Genomic DNA, 12,500 nt, shown 5'->3' on the forward strand with positions numbered 1-12,500 from the left:
AATAAAATATTGTCACTTTGACTAACAGTTTGTGCAGTCACCTTATTGTCTCTTGAAGACTATCTTTTGACTGATATATCAGTCAAATATTTTTTACGACATCGGTATCGGCATTCTGCAATTCTGCAGCATGTGTGCCGTTTTTTGAGCGGTGCTCCTGTACTGGAATGAGCTAAGCTCCAACATCTGGCTTTGCCCGGGACACGAAGCGTGGCCTACATCTGACCTACATTTGACCTACATCTTGGCACAAAGCACTCAAAGTTTGTTGTATGCCCAGGGTCACATTGGCCAAGCTTCGCGGGCACTTAATTGAATTAACTCATAAATTGCAAATACTCTTTTTTATTGGGTTCAGAAACATATCATCAAAGTATAATTTAGCAACTATATAATAATATTAGGTGTGATCTTTTGGATGGCAATTGGATCAAGGTCTAAGGTCCAGAAACAGACAGCACCGGACGCAGTACTTGTGCGCAGCCTGTAAGAACAGCTGAGACGCAAAACTTCAGGAACTGGATGGAAACATACCAATAAAGCTCTGTTGAATTGAATTGATAAGTCACGGAAAACACGCGTTGTGATTGGCCAGTAGTCACTTGACTGGCAGCGATCCTTTAGTTTTTCCAGGAAGTCCGGACTACAGTTGTTGCACGTCACTCCAATGAACTGCAGAGGGCGGTGGATGAGGTATCTAGTGTTTCATATCTATGGTCACGCTGGTGTCTTTTCGGGTGATCTAACCCAGGGTTTCCCAAACCTTTTTGTCTCAGGGCACCCCATATATATTTCTTTTTAATCCGAGGCACCCCTACATTATAATTTTCACTCCCAGCACCTTATATTTATAGCATATCGTCGTTGTCGGGTGGAAACCTTGTATGTCCAAAACCGTTTGTTTTGTATTTATCATCTATAGAATGTACTAAACTAGTGAAAACAGCCGATCTACAAGCACACAACGCCTCGTGATGCGAGGCGTTGTGTGTTTGTAGGGCTTTGCTTTACCAAAAGACGGACACATTTGAAACTTGGAGATACAAGGTTTCTGCCCGACAGTGACGATATTTTAATGATTATGTTGCGAGGAAAACTTTGAGATAATTGCCATTTTGGTTAGAACCGACTGAAAATAACTTTGTACTTCAAGTTTAAAATGATACTAAATATTTTTTCAAGTGTCCTAATAAATTCCAAATATCAAATTATGTCGCGGCACCCCCGGCCCCAATTTGAATAGGATGGACATGAAGCATCAACTGACTCATTTGAAAAATGTTAAACGTGACCTGACAAAATATCTGGGGAGGTTTGTTTATTTTTGGGACACAGTTCTTTTCCTAAGGAAATTTCAATACAGAAGATACGGCTGCAAGCAGCGATAAAGGGGCCTAGAAAGAAGGCCTATTTGTCTGTATTTGTGTCACTGACTGTACTGTATGTGTGTCTGGTGTCTGCAAGGGTAATGTAACAAAAGGGGGAAGTGTGTGTGTGTGTGTGTGTGTGTGTGTGTGTGTGTGTGTGTGTGTGTGTGTGTGTGTGTGTGTGTGTGTGTGTGTGTGTGTGTGTGTGTGGAGGGCGGGCTGTACGCGCAACATAATAAAAACGTGACAATTGCGCTATGAACGTGAACATGAAGGAATTGTTTGAAAGGATCATTACCTTGGACGAAATTCCTTCACCAAAATGAACGGGATTTCCCATCACTAGTGTGTGTGTGTGTGTGTGTGTGTGTGTGTGTGTGTGTGTGTGTGTGTGTGTGTGTGTGTGTGTGTGTGTGTGTGTGTGTGTGTGTGTGTGTGTGTGCGCGCGTGTGTGTGCTAGGGATGGGACGATATAAACATTTCATATCACGATTATGGTGACAAAAGAAATCGCGATTTAAGATATTATCGTGATAATCAAAAATCCATTATCCTGGGGCGGAACATTTGCCAAAAAATAGCAGATCTACAGATCTGATCTGCTATTTTTTGGCAAAGAGATTTGGTAGAGAGTGAAAAAAAAGACTGTATCAAGTATGTATAGTATAAGTACATTTAACCAATAGAGGGTTTAAATGGTACCGGATATGCAGCTCGGCAAATAAAGGGTGAATTGATCCCAGTGCATGACGGACGACGATATCACGATAAATTAAATCTCCACGATCCGATTATTGTGTTTTTAATCAAGATAAACGATAATATGGCTTATCATCCCATCCCTAGTGTGTGCGTGTGCGCGTGTGTTCATGGCCGTCTGTCTAGTCTGTTATGTCCTGAGACCCCCCCCCCCCCCCACACACACACACACACACACACACACACACACTCTCTCTCTCTCTCTGTCTGCAGTCATTAAGGTTAGTGTATGTCAGATCAGATGTTATGTAAGGGCAGAGCTTTGCATGTCAGGGAACACTTTCCTCTCAGACTGCTTCCTGGTACACTGATGGCATCTGATCAGGGATCTGGGGAATCCACCATTATTATAGCATCTGCATGTGTGTCCGTTTATGTTGTGTTGCGTGTGTGCCATTATCTGTGGTGTGTGTGTGTGTGTGTGTGTGTGTGTGTGTGTGTGTGTGTGTGTGTGTGTGCACGACAAGTTTGTGTGCGTACGTGCGTGCACGCGCACAAGAGCGTGTTTTCCTGCCACAGTGATAGGCCAGTGTTATTATGTCGTCTCTGTTCAGCAAGGGACACTGTCATATCCTATATTAAAACTGGCTTAAAGGGATAGCTCACCCGCAAAATTACTTTTTTTCTTAGCCATAAGGGGGACGCTCACCGGCTGCGGGCGGCGCTTGTCAAAACAGCCACCCCCATTATTTTCAGTTAACATACCCACACCGGCGGCGTCAGACGCGCACGCAGGCGCGCGTTCACACCTTGGCCCGGCGTTCCAATACACCATTGTTCTATTTTCCAGGCGTTGCCGCACGGTGAAAAATGTGCGCAGCCTGTCCACAGCCTCTGTGCCCCCTATAATAATAATCATATGAGTTTCCATTGCAGCTACAACCAAATATGGAGTGTGCTGTCTAAGCTCAATGTGTCGTCATCAGGTGTAAAAATCCATATATGGGCACAAATATGATAGCAACAATAATCATTCTTGTAGTCAAGCCAATTGAACAGGATCCATCTCAAGTAGGAGGAGTGACTGTACACCAAGGAACCACAAACCAAACAGACCGGTGCTCATTGCACAGGGTACCACAGCGTCCATGAAGCATTTTGAGCAGGAGCACACACGCGTATACCTGTGAGAGACTGTCTACCTCGCATATAGATCAAAAACAACCATTGACACCTCTTATCAAAGCTTACAAAAGCTGCCGAGTGTCAGCAGCGTGAATCAACATAGGAATGACCCTGGCTGGATGCATATCAATGGTCCATTGTGTAACCTGCTAAGTACAGTAGGTGTAGTGATACTGTCAGATGTTCTGAAGCAGTCCAAAGAGAACTTGGATAACAGTGGTTGATGGAACTTAGTTACAGAGGTGGCGACCGTGGCAATTAAAAACTAACCCACATGATATCACACCACATCAAGCAGGGTATCAACAGCACCCACACGATATCAACCACACAATATCAATTGTGCAATAAAAGATGACCAGCACAGCAGTGTATAATCCTATTAATATGCAGACATTCTGCATAAAAGGAGGAACTTTTATCCATTCCATACGATAGGGACCCCTGGATATTGGATAAGTGGCTGCAGGCCCCAAAAACGAAAATCACTGGGACTGTGTATGGACATCACCACCTCCACTTGGATCCATGATCAGTTGTTCTTCTCTCCCCTCCTTTGTAAACTAATTTCGGCCCACAACAGGCGTGTTTCCAGAGATTTATGAAGTAAAAGGTTAGAAAATAGAAGCATCTGAATGATGTGTCTGTGGTGGACCTGCATTTAGGCCTAGACTTATTGAATGCTTTAACCAGTGAAAAATAGCAGCTATACAAGCTCACAGCGCTGAGTGCCGCACTGCGAGCTTGTAGATCTGCTATTTTTGAAAAAAGTCATGAAAATGTGTGCAAATCTTTGACTTTCACATGAAAAGGTTTGAGAACCACTGACATAGTAGTCTCTCAAGAACAGACCAACTGAGCTCCAGTTAAGTGAAAAGGACCTTTTCTTTGACGATGGCCGGCCAGATTGCTGACATAGAAACATAGGATTTTTCAAAAAACCTTAGAAGGATTCAAAAGACACTTATAGAATCGGGTCAAAATTCAAATTTTCACGATTTTTCTAAAATAGCAGATCTACAAGCTCACAGCGCGGCACTCGGTGCCGCGCTGTGAGCTTGTATATCTGCTATTTTTCAATAGTTAAAGCATCAAATAATAATACACTATAATGTGTACCCGTTCTAAATGGGTTAAAAGGCTCTTGGGTCACCCTTTAATCCAATAGAACTAACAACTGAACAACAACTCATTTCAGTCAGAGGTTGAGCTCTGTCTTCTGAATTCTGTTAACCACTAATATGAGACACTGTTCCATTCATGTTTCTGTGACCCTACTGCGTGTGTGTGCGTGTGCTTGCGTGAGCGTGTGATTTTCTACAAATTCTCTATAGCAGGGGTCTTTGACGTTTTCAGGCAAAGAACCCCTTAGTTGAGAAAGAGATGAAGCAGGGACCCCCACAACCTTTTCAGAGATTCCAATCATCAGTGTATTTTGGAGTCATGCCAATTTGTGTTTTCCCTCTGGTGGCAGAGGGACACCATTTAGCAGGTGGAGGAGTCAGAGATCCTCTAATGTCAATTAAAGACCAGACAATTGTGGTGCTGTCCAACGTGTAAATGTCATTAGTCCATCCAGTCAGTTCACCGTATCCTCCAAGGATGGACATGGCCTTACCCAAGACACAGGCTGAGTGGTACACCCTCGTCCTCGGAACGCTACCAGAAACCCCGGGTTTGAACCAGCTGTGGGCGTCGACATCGAATGCATAAAGCACGTTGCAGTAACCCGAGTAATCCCACCCTCCCCAGCTGTAGACGATAGCGTAGCGCCTGGTTGGAACCTCAGGGTGGCGCTCTCCTCTCCCAGGGGTCAACTTCACCCAGAGCAAAGACACTGGGTTGAAGACGTGCACTAAGCTGATCACAGACGTTCTTGCTGACGTCTTTTACAAAGGCGTACAGCTCGTTCCCCACAACCACGGCCGCAATGGACGTCCACGGTCCTCTGTGGAGACGTACGGTCCAACGAAGCATTTCACACAGCACCGACGATGACAAGTAACGTTAGGAGGAAGTCGATGACAGCCAGTTGTGTCCACCGGAAAAACATGCTAAAAGTGGTTTAGTTTATTGGACGATTTATTTTAAGAGGACAGAGACATGGTTGTGATGACCACACTAACAATGTTTAGGGTGGTCATCAGAGAGAAAGAGAGTGTACTGTGTACACTACTGCTTTGGCATTGTAAACGTATGTTTTCTCATGCCAATAAAGCCCTTTGAATTGAAAAGAATTGAATTGAGAGAGAGAAGGAATATAGAGAAGAAAAGAGGAGGGGGAGAGAGAGGAAAGAAGAGGGGGGTGAGCATAGAGATGGAAACAGATAGAGGGGGGAGCAATGAGGGGGAGACAGAGTACAGAAAGACAGACAGACAGAGAGGGAGAGGAGGGGTATTATGTCCTGGGGCACACGTGTTCCCTTTCAAAACCCTGACACACACACACACACACACACACACACACACACACACACACACACACACACACACACACACACACACACACACACACACACACACACACACACACACACACACACACACACACACACACACAAAAGAATCATGGATAGAGGGGAAATGGAACGTTATGGAGGTGGGGGGGGGGGGGGGGGGGGTCAACAATAACTCACTGAAACCCTGCGGGATGACTCTGGGTGAACTCTTAACGAAAATGATCTCCTCCAAGGCAAGGCAAGCCAATGTCTCTCTCTCTCTCTCTGCCCACTCTCTAACTTCGTGCACGCGCACATACGCACCGCAGGGTTGCATACAGGCAGTGAGTGATTGACAAACAGCCTCAGCGTTGAATTCAGACACGCAATGTATTTGTTCATGTTTTTTTGATTGGTTAGGTGAGCATGTTTACATGAAAAGAACATGATAAATGTCTATGCAACCACTGAAAACAGCTACTATTATTTTAAAACCGGGACATATTAGTGTTTTAGAGATATTTGTCAGGACACCGGGACACGCAGCTTGAAAATGGGACAGTCCCGGCCAAACCCAGACGTCTGGTCACCCTATGTTGGTCCCAACCCACAGGTTAAGAAGTGGAACCACTATGCATGCATGTGTGCTCAACGGTCATGATTTGAATTGGGTGGCTCTCTTTCTCTCTCTCCCATGGAAAGTGTTTCCTTCCTAACCTGAGCGTTCCCACTGCCTGCCCGGAGTCCACAGCCGGACAGACAAAGACCCTGGCGGGGCTCAGAGAGAGAGAGAGAGAGAGAGAGAGAGCACAGAGCAGTAGGAATGAATGAATGCAGTCACAACACACACTCACACGCACGCACGCACGCTCCCCCCTGACACACACACAAAAACAGAACACACACAAGCACGCTGGGGGAGGGGCACCGCCGACTGCCGACCCCCAGAAGCACTAACCATGCCGTGCGTGGCATGCCATACACACAGACCACGAATGCATTTGTGGTCACACACACACACACACACACACACACACACACACACACACACACACACACACACACACACACACACACACACACACACACACACACACACACACACACACACACACACACACACACACACACACACACACACACACACACACACACACACACGATTGTGCATGAGGAACATACACTCTCTCTCCATCTCTCTCTCTCCCTCTCCCCAAGACATACACACAGACATACATTAATCAAATACGAACATGTATATGAGAAACCCTATCACACACTCGCACATTAAACATGCACCCACGTATACACAGGCAACCCCTCCCCCCTCCTGCTCCACAATTCCACCTAAATCACAGGCACAGCCATGCTCTCTCTCTCTCTCCCACCAGTCCTTTAGCAGTCTACTACTCTAAGGTCTGTCCCTCATTAAAATGAGACTAACGTTACATCTAAACAGAGCCTTCATTGGTCACCCGAACCTGTGTATCGGTTGGCTCTCAAACGTGTTCATGTCAAGGACCCCCAAACTGACTGATTGATTGATTCAATACTTTGTTTAGTCAGAGATGTAAACAGCACGAGGTACAGACAGACATTAAAAGGCTAAAAAGGATAACATAAAAAGGTCCAGGGGACTTTCTTTCCATTATGGTCCTGTCCTATATGTATTCAATTCATCAGCATCAAACAATAACACAATAATATCTGTCATCAACAAATACGAAACACTATGTGTGTGTACAAAGGAGAAAAAGGAAAACCTTGGCAGTGAATTTCTATGGGAAATTACATTAATCCCCTGCTTTTAGCGTCCTGATTTTCAGGTTTTTTTCCTGGCCACCCTGTAGTAACTCTGAGGACCCCCTAGGGGTCCCGGACCCCCTGTTGAAGACCCCTGATTTAAATGTTTCAATGGATGGTGTCAGAGCATTCCACGTTTTGGTGGCAGCAAATGTTGGAACATATCACTTCAGTTCTTAAATCCTGGGCTCCCTGTGTGTCAAAGAAGAAAGAACGTGTTTAAAAATACTACTGTTGGTCTATAAAACTTCAAAATACATTTCTTATTTCTTTTATATCACAACTAAAGAGACCTTTCTGTCTGGCCGCTGCCTTTGATTGAGTTTGTTTTCTTTTTCTTCTGCACGGTAATTGTATTTGTTATTTTTACTTATTTTCTTTTGTTGTACCCTGATGTCATTTTATAATCGTGTTTCCCTTGCTTGATGTTCTGTGTAAAGCACTCGTCTAGAGGAGCAGTCATATCGAACCACTCAAACACTATTATGCTCAGTGGAACGGAGTCAGCTCTCCATACTTTGGCCGCTCCATTTTGCCCTCTATTCAACCAATATCTGTTTTAGCTGAAAATAGCTTATCTATAAGATCCCATCTTGAGCTTATTTCCAGCAAATATGCACCCATTACAGTGGTTCTCAAAGTGGGGTTCATGGACCCTCTCAGGGTTCCTTGAGGGGGTATTACAGGGCCAAGAACTCCTTAGCTGATAGGGAGATGAAGCAGGGACCCCCACTACATATTGTATAGAATTGTGTTCAGATTTTCATCGATATCATCAATAGATTCATAGACTTGTTTGACAGCACTGTCATCAGTCTATGTTGGATTCGTGTCAAACTGTCAATGTGTTTTTTCAGACATTTAACCACTTAAATTGTCGATACTTAGTAACGTAACTTAGTTGACCTTTCACTCCAAACCTATTTGCCAAAAATAGCTGATCTACAAGCTCTCAATACCTCACAGTGCGAGGCATTGAGAGCTTGTAGATTAGCTATTTTTGGCTGAAGTTCACCTCAGAATAGGGATGCAATGGTTCCAGTTGTTCATGTATAAGAATTATCCAATTACACAAAAATTTGGAGGACCCCCTGTAGTAACTCTGAGGACCCCTTCGGAGTCCTGGACCCCCTGTTGAAGACCCTTGGGGTATTAGGTTCCATTTGTACACTCACAGCCAAGGGGGTCCTTGAAATGTAAATGTTTGAGAACCGCTGGGCTATTATGATTGACTGATTGATTGAATACTGTATTAGTCATAAATGAGAACAGCACGGAAGTGCAGTAAAACATTTGGGCTATACACTTGGGATAGCCGCAGTCCACCGCAGTCCTATGTAGCCTATTCAATTCATCAAGAAAGCATAGAATAATTATAACATACAGAGAGCATGGAAGCTAGGGTACATGTAGGTTATTCATGCTGAATATTGCAACTGAACGTCAACTCAGCTGGCAGGGGAGCTGCCTGGGTTTTTATGTTCTCGCCTTATTGGCTGCATATCACTTTACTGACCAGACAATCAGTCTCTCATTGCTGTGCTAGTCTGCCGTCTCCACAGACAATGGGCACAAACACACACACACACACACGCACGCGCGCACACACACACACACACTCGTAAAGTAGACCATGGTATGTACGGGTGATTTCCTGCTGGAAATAACTCACGTGGAACTTGATACTGTGACTTAAATATCTCACTACCAAAGTAACTCATTAACCGGCTACCAATACAGCTACCAAAGTGTGTGTGTGTGTGTGAGTGTTTGTGCGTCTCAGATTATGTTTGGCACAAAATAGGTCTGATTGGCACATTTGGCACAAAATACATAGCAAATTCTCATTCTATACTCTCCCCCCACACTTGATTTATATTTCTGATTTGTGTCTTATCAGTGTACGTAGTTTAAAAGCTACGGAAAAGAGTTTCTGCACCCATTTGTAAATGGAAGCATATTGTTTGCCAGAACCCACATGTATTCACAATTCCACATGCTATGCTTTTATAAAACACAAATAAAACAGACTTAAAGGTGTATTCAGTGATAATGAAAGTGGCCAGGGGTCATCTTGTCCCTTACTGGCCTTACAGCGTGGAAATCACTGAATATCGGTAGGCTTACGTCGCCAGCTTCAGGATATGTATGATACTGATTTACTACGAGACTGTGGTATTTTATGAGTTCAGTAGTTTACAATCTAGGCATTTAGCAGACTTTCTTAATTCAGAGCGACTGTGGTTCTCAAAACTTTTATTTTGACCATCATAACTAAACATCATAACATAACTACGGCCATACTCTACCCTGATAGGCTCTATGCATATACGCCATTTTGTTCTACTTCCGGGTGTCTTTGGACTTCCTTCATAGGTGTTACTGATGATACTAATTAAGGCTCTGTTTGATTTATTGCACAGTGGTTCTTTAATATCAAGGACCCCCATAACTATGTACAAATGGAATCAAATGGACCCTTGCTGGTCCATTTGCTTCCATTTGTACACTGTCAGAGTTACACACTATGGGGGTATTTGGAACCCACTCAAGAACACTTTGAGACCCACTGGTGTAGCAGAGTGTTTCCAGTGAGCCAACATGCACAATATCAGCACCCTGACTCTGTTTGACCAGAATGGAACAGACCCTTCATTAGTATCATCGGTAACACCTGTGAAGGAAGTCGAAAGACACCCGGAAGTAGAACAAAATGGCATATATGCATAGAGCATATATGGTCAGCACACATTCTATTGAGGAGAATGAATGGAAAATGTACCAATTATATTTTTATTTTAATGTAATACAATCACTGAATATAGCTTTAATGGGAAGGATGCATTTTTCTTTGTTTAGTTTTTCACCTTCCCGAGACCCCACTTGGGGTCCTGACTCCTGACCCTATACTGTAGTTTGAGAACCTCTGGTATTAGATGGAGGAAATGTAGGAGGACTAGTATAGAGCCCTGGGGCACACCCCGCTCAATGAAGTAAAGGGCAGGGGTCTTCAACAGGGGGTCCTCAGACTTATACAGGGGGGCCACCAAATCTTTGTTTGATAGGATCATGTTTTTTACATTAACCACTTGAACCCTAGCATCCCTGTTCTGAGTGGAACAGTGCTGTCAAACAGTCTAAGCTGTCTAAGAAATCTATGAATATTTTTAATCTGCATCACAATTTTATACAATATGTAGTGGGGGTCCCTGCTTCATCTCTTTTTCTGCTAAGGGGTCCTTGGCCTGAAAACTATGAAGACCCCTGGTATAGGGTTTAAGTGGAGAAAAAAAACGAACACAGTTTTCCCTACGTTTAATGTATTTATTGTTAATTATGTGTTGCTGCTGTACACGCGGTTAAGAGCCAGATGGAGGGATGTCTACCCTCCCCCCTCCATCCATCCATCCACCCATCCCTCCATCTCTGCTCATCTGTCCATCTCTGACAGATGGACCCAGGAGGATGCTGGGACATTTCTAATCTGCAGACCCCACTCATGCACACACGTTGACCTCAGGCACAGACAAAGGCAGACCTTATAGACATTCATGTAACACACACACACACACACACACACACACACACACACACACACACACACACACACACACACACACACACACACACACACACACACACACACACACACACACACACACACACACACACACACACACACACACACACACACACACACACACAGCTTCCCCTCAGAATAACCTATTTCACGAGAATGTAATAACTTCAAGCCATTATTCCCTCATATCAGCTCAGACAATAACAACCTTTACTAGACAACACCTGCTGCAAATCATCTGTGTACAGTACACACACACACACACACACACACACACACACACACACACACACACACACACACACACACACACACACACACACACACACACACACACACACACACACACACACACACACACACACACACACACACACACACACACACACACACACACACACACACACACACACACACACACACACACAAAGATTTGGCGAATAGCATCATTTCACCCGTGGTGGCCTTCCAGTTCATCTCACATTTGTCTTCGGAGGAGGAGGGGGAGGGTGGGTGACATGATAATATTAGTATGGGTTTGATCTGTGATAGAGGTGGGGTGGGGGGATGGGGAGACAACCCGGAACGTTTGTCTCCCAGAGCTGCGGATTAAACGACCTGCTAACGGCAGACAGCCCACAACAAACACGGACAAACACGTTTGTACGTAAGCAGAGAGTTTGTGATGCGTATCTGAGAACACAACAGCCCAAATCATATTCAGCGGCGCACAGTTACATTCATAGTGTTCATTTTGTACACGACTCCCAGAGTAACAAGGCATACAGTAGTATAGACGCATTTCTGGTCCACGTTACACTGATAAGAACTAGATGTGCGCGGCCGCGCGCAGGTCGGTACCAAAATTAGCCAATGAAACCAGCGCTCCCCAAAACAACAGGTTTCATTTGTTCTACTTCCAGGTGTCTTTGGACTTCCTTCATAGGTGTTACTGATGATACTAATTAAGGCTCTGTTTGATTTATTGCACAGTGGTTCTTTAATATCAAGGACCCCCATAACTCTGTACAAATGGAATCAAATGGACCCTTGCTGGTCACACACACACACACGTTTCAGGTTTCAAGAGTTCATTTGGTCACATTTGATTGTGTACACTCACAGAGTTACACAGTCATGATGAGTATTGCAGCACACAGTAAAATTCATAGTGTCGATTGGACTGGAAATGTCGAAAATGTGACCAAATGGAACTGTAAGGGTCGTATGGTATGGTATGGTAAATGGTGCATTTATATAACGCCTTTATCCAAGGCGCTTTACAAAGATTGTGCATTACATTCACCCATTCACACACACATTCATACACCGATGGCGGAGGAAACCATGCAAGGCACCAACCTGCTCACTGGGAACAACTAGGAGTTCAGAGTCTTGCTCAAGGACACTTCGACACTAACTCCGGGG

At 44.3% G+C, this 12,500-nt stretch overlaps 1 protein-coding gene across 2 annotated transcripts in view; it reads right to left on the minus strand.

The window, feature by feature from the left end:
* dpf3 (double PHD fingers 3) overlaps positions 1-12,500 on the minus strand; it is a 35,753-nt gene that overhangs the window by 20,610 nt on the left and 2,643 nt on the right. The gene's annotated exons all lie outside the window — the stretch shown is intronic.

This window comes from Nannobrachium achirus (assembly GCF_963921795.1).
Source record: "Nannobrachium achirus genome assembly, chromosome: 16".
In the NCBI taxonomy this organism is placed as follows: domain Eukaryota; kingdom Metazoa; phylum Chordata; class Actinopteri; order Myctophiformes; family Myctophidae; genus Nannobrachium; species Nannobrachium achirus.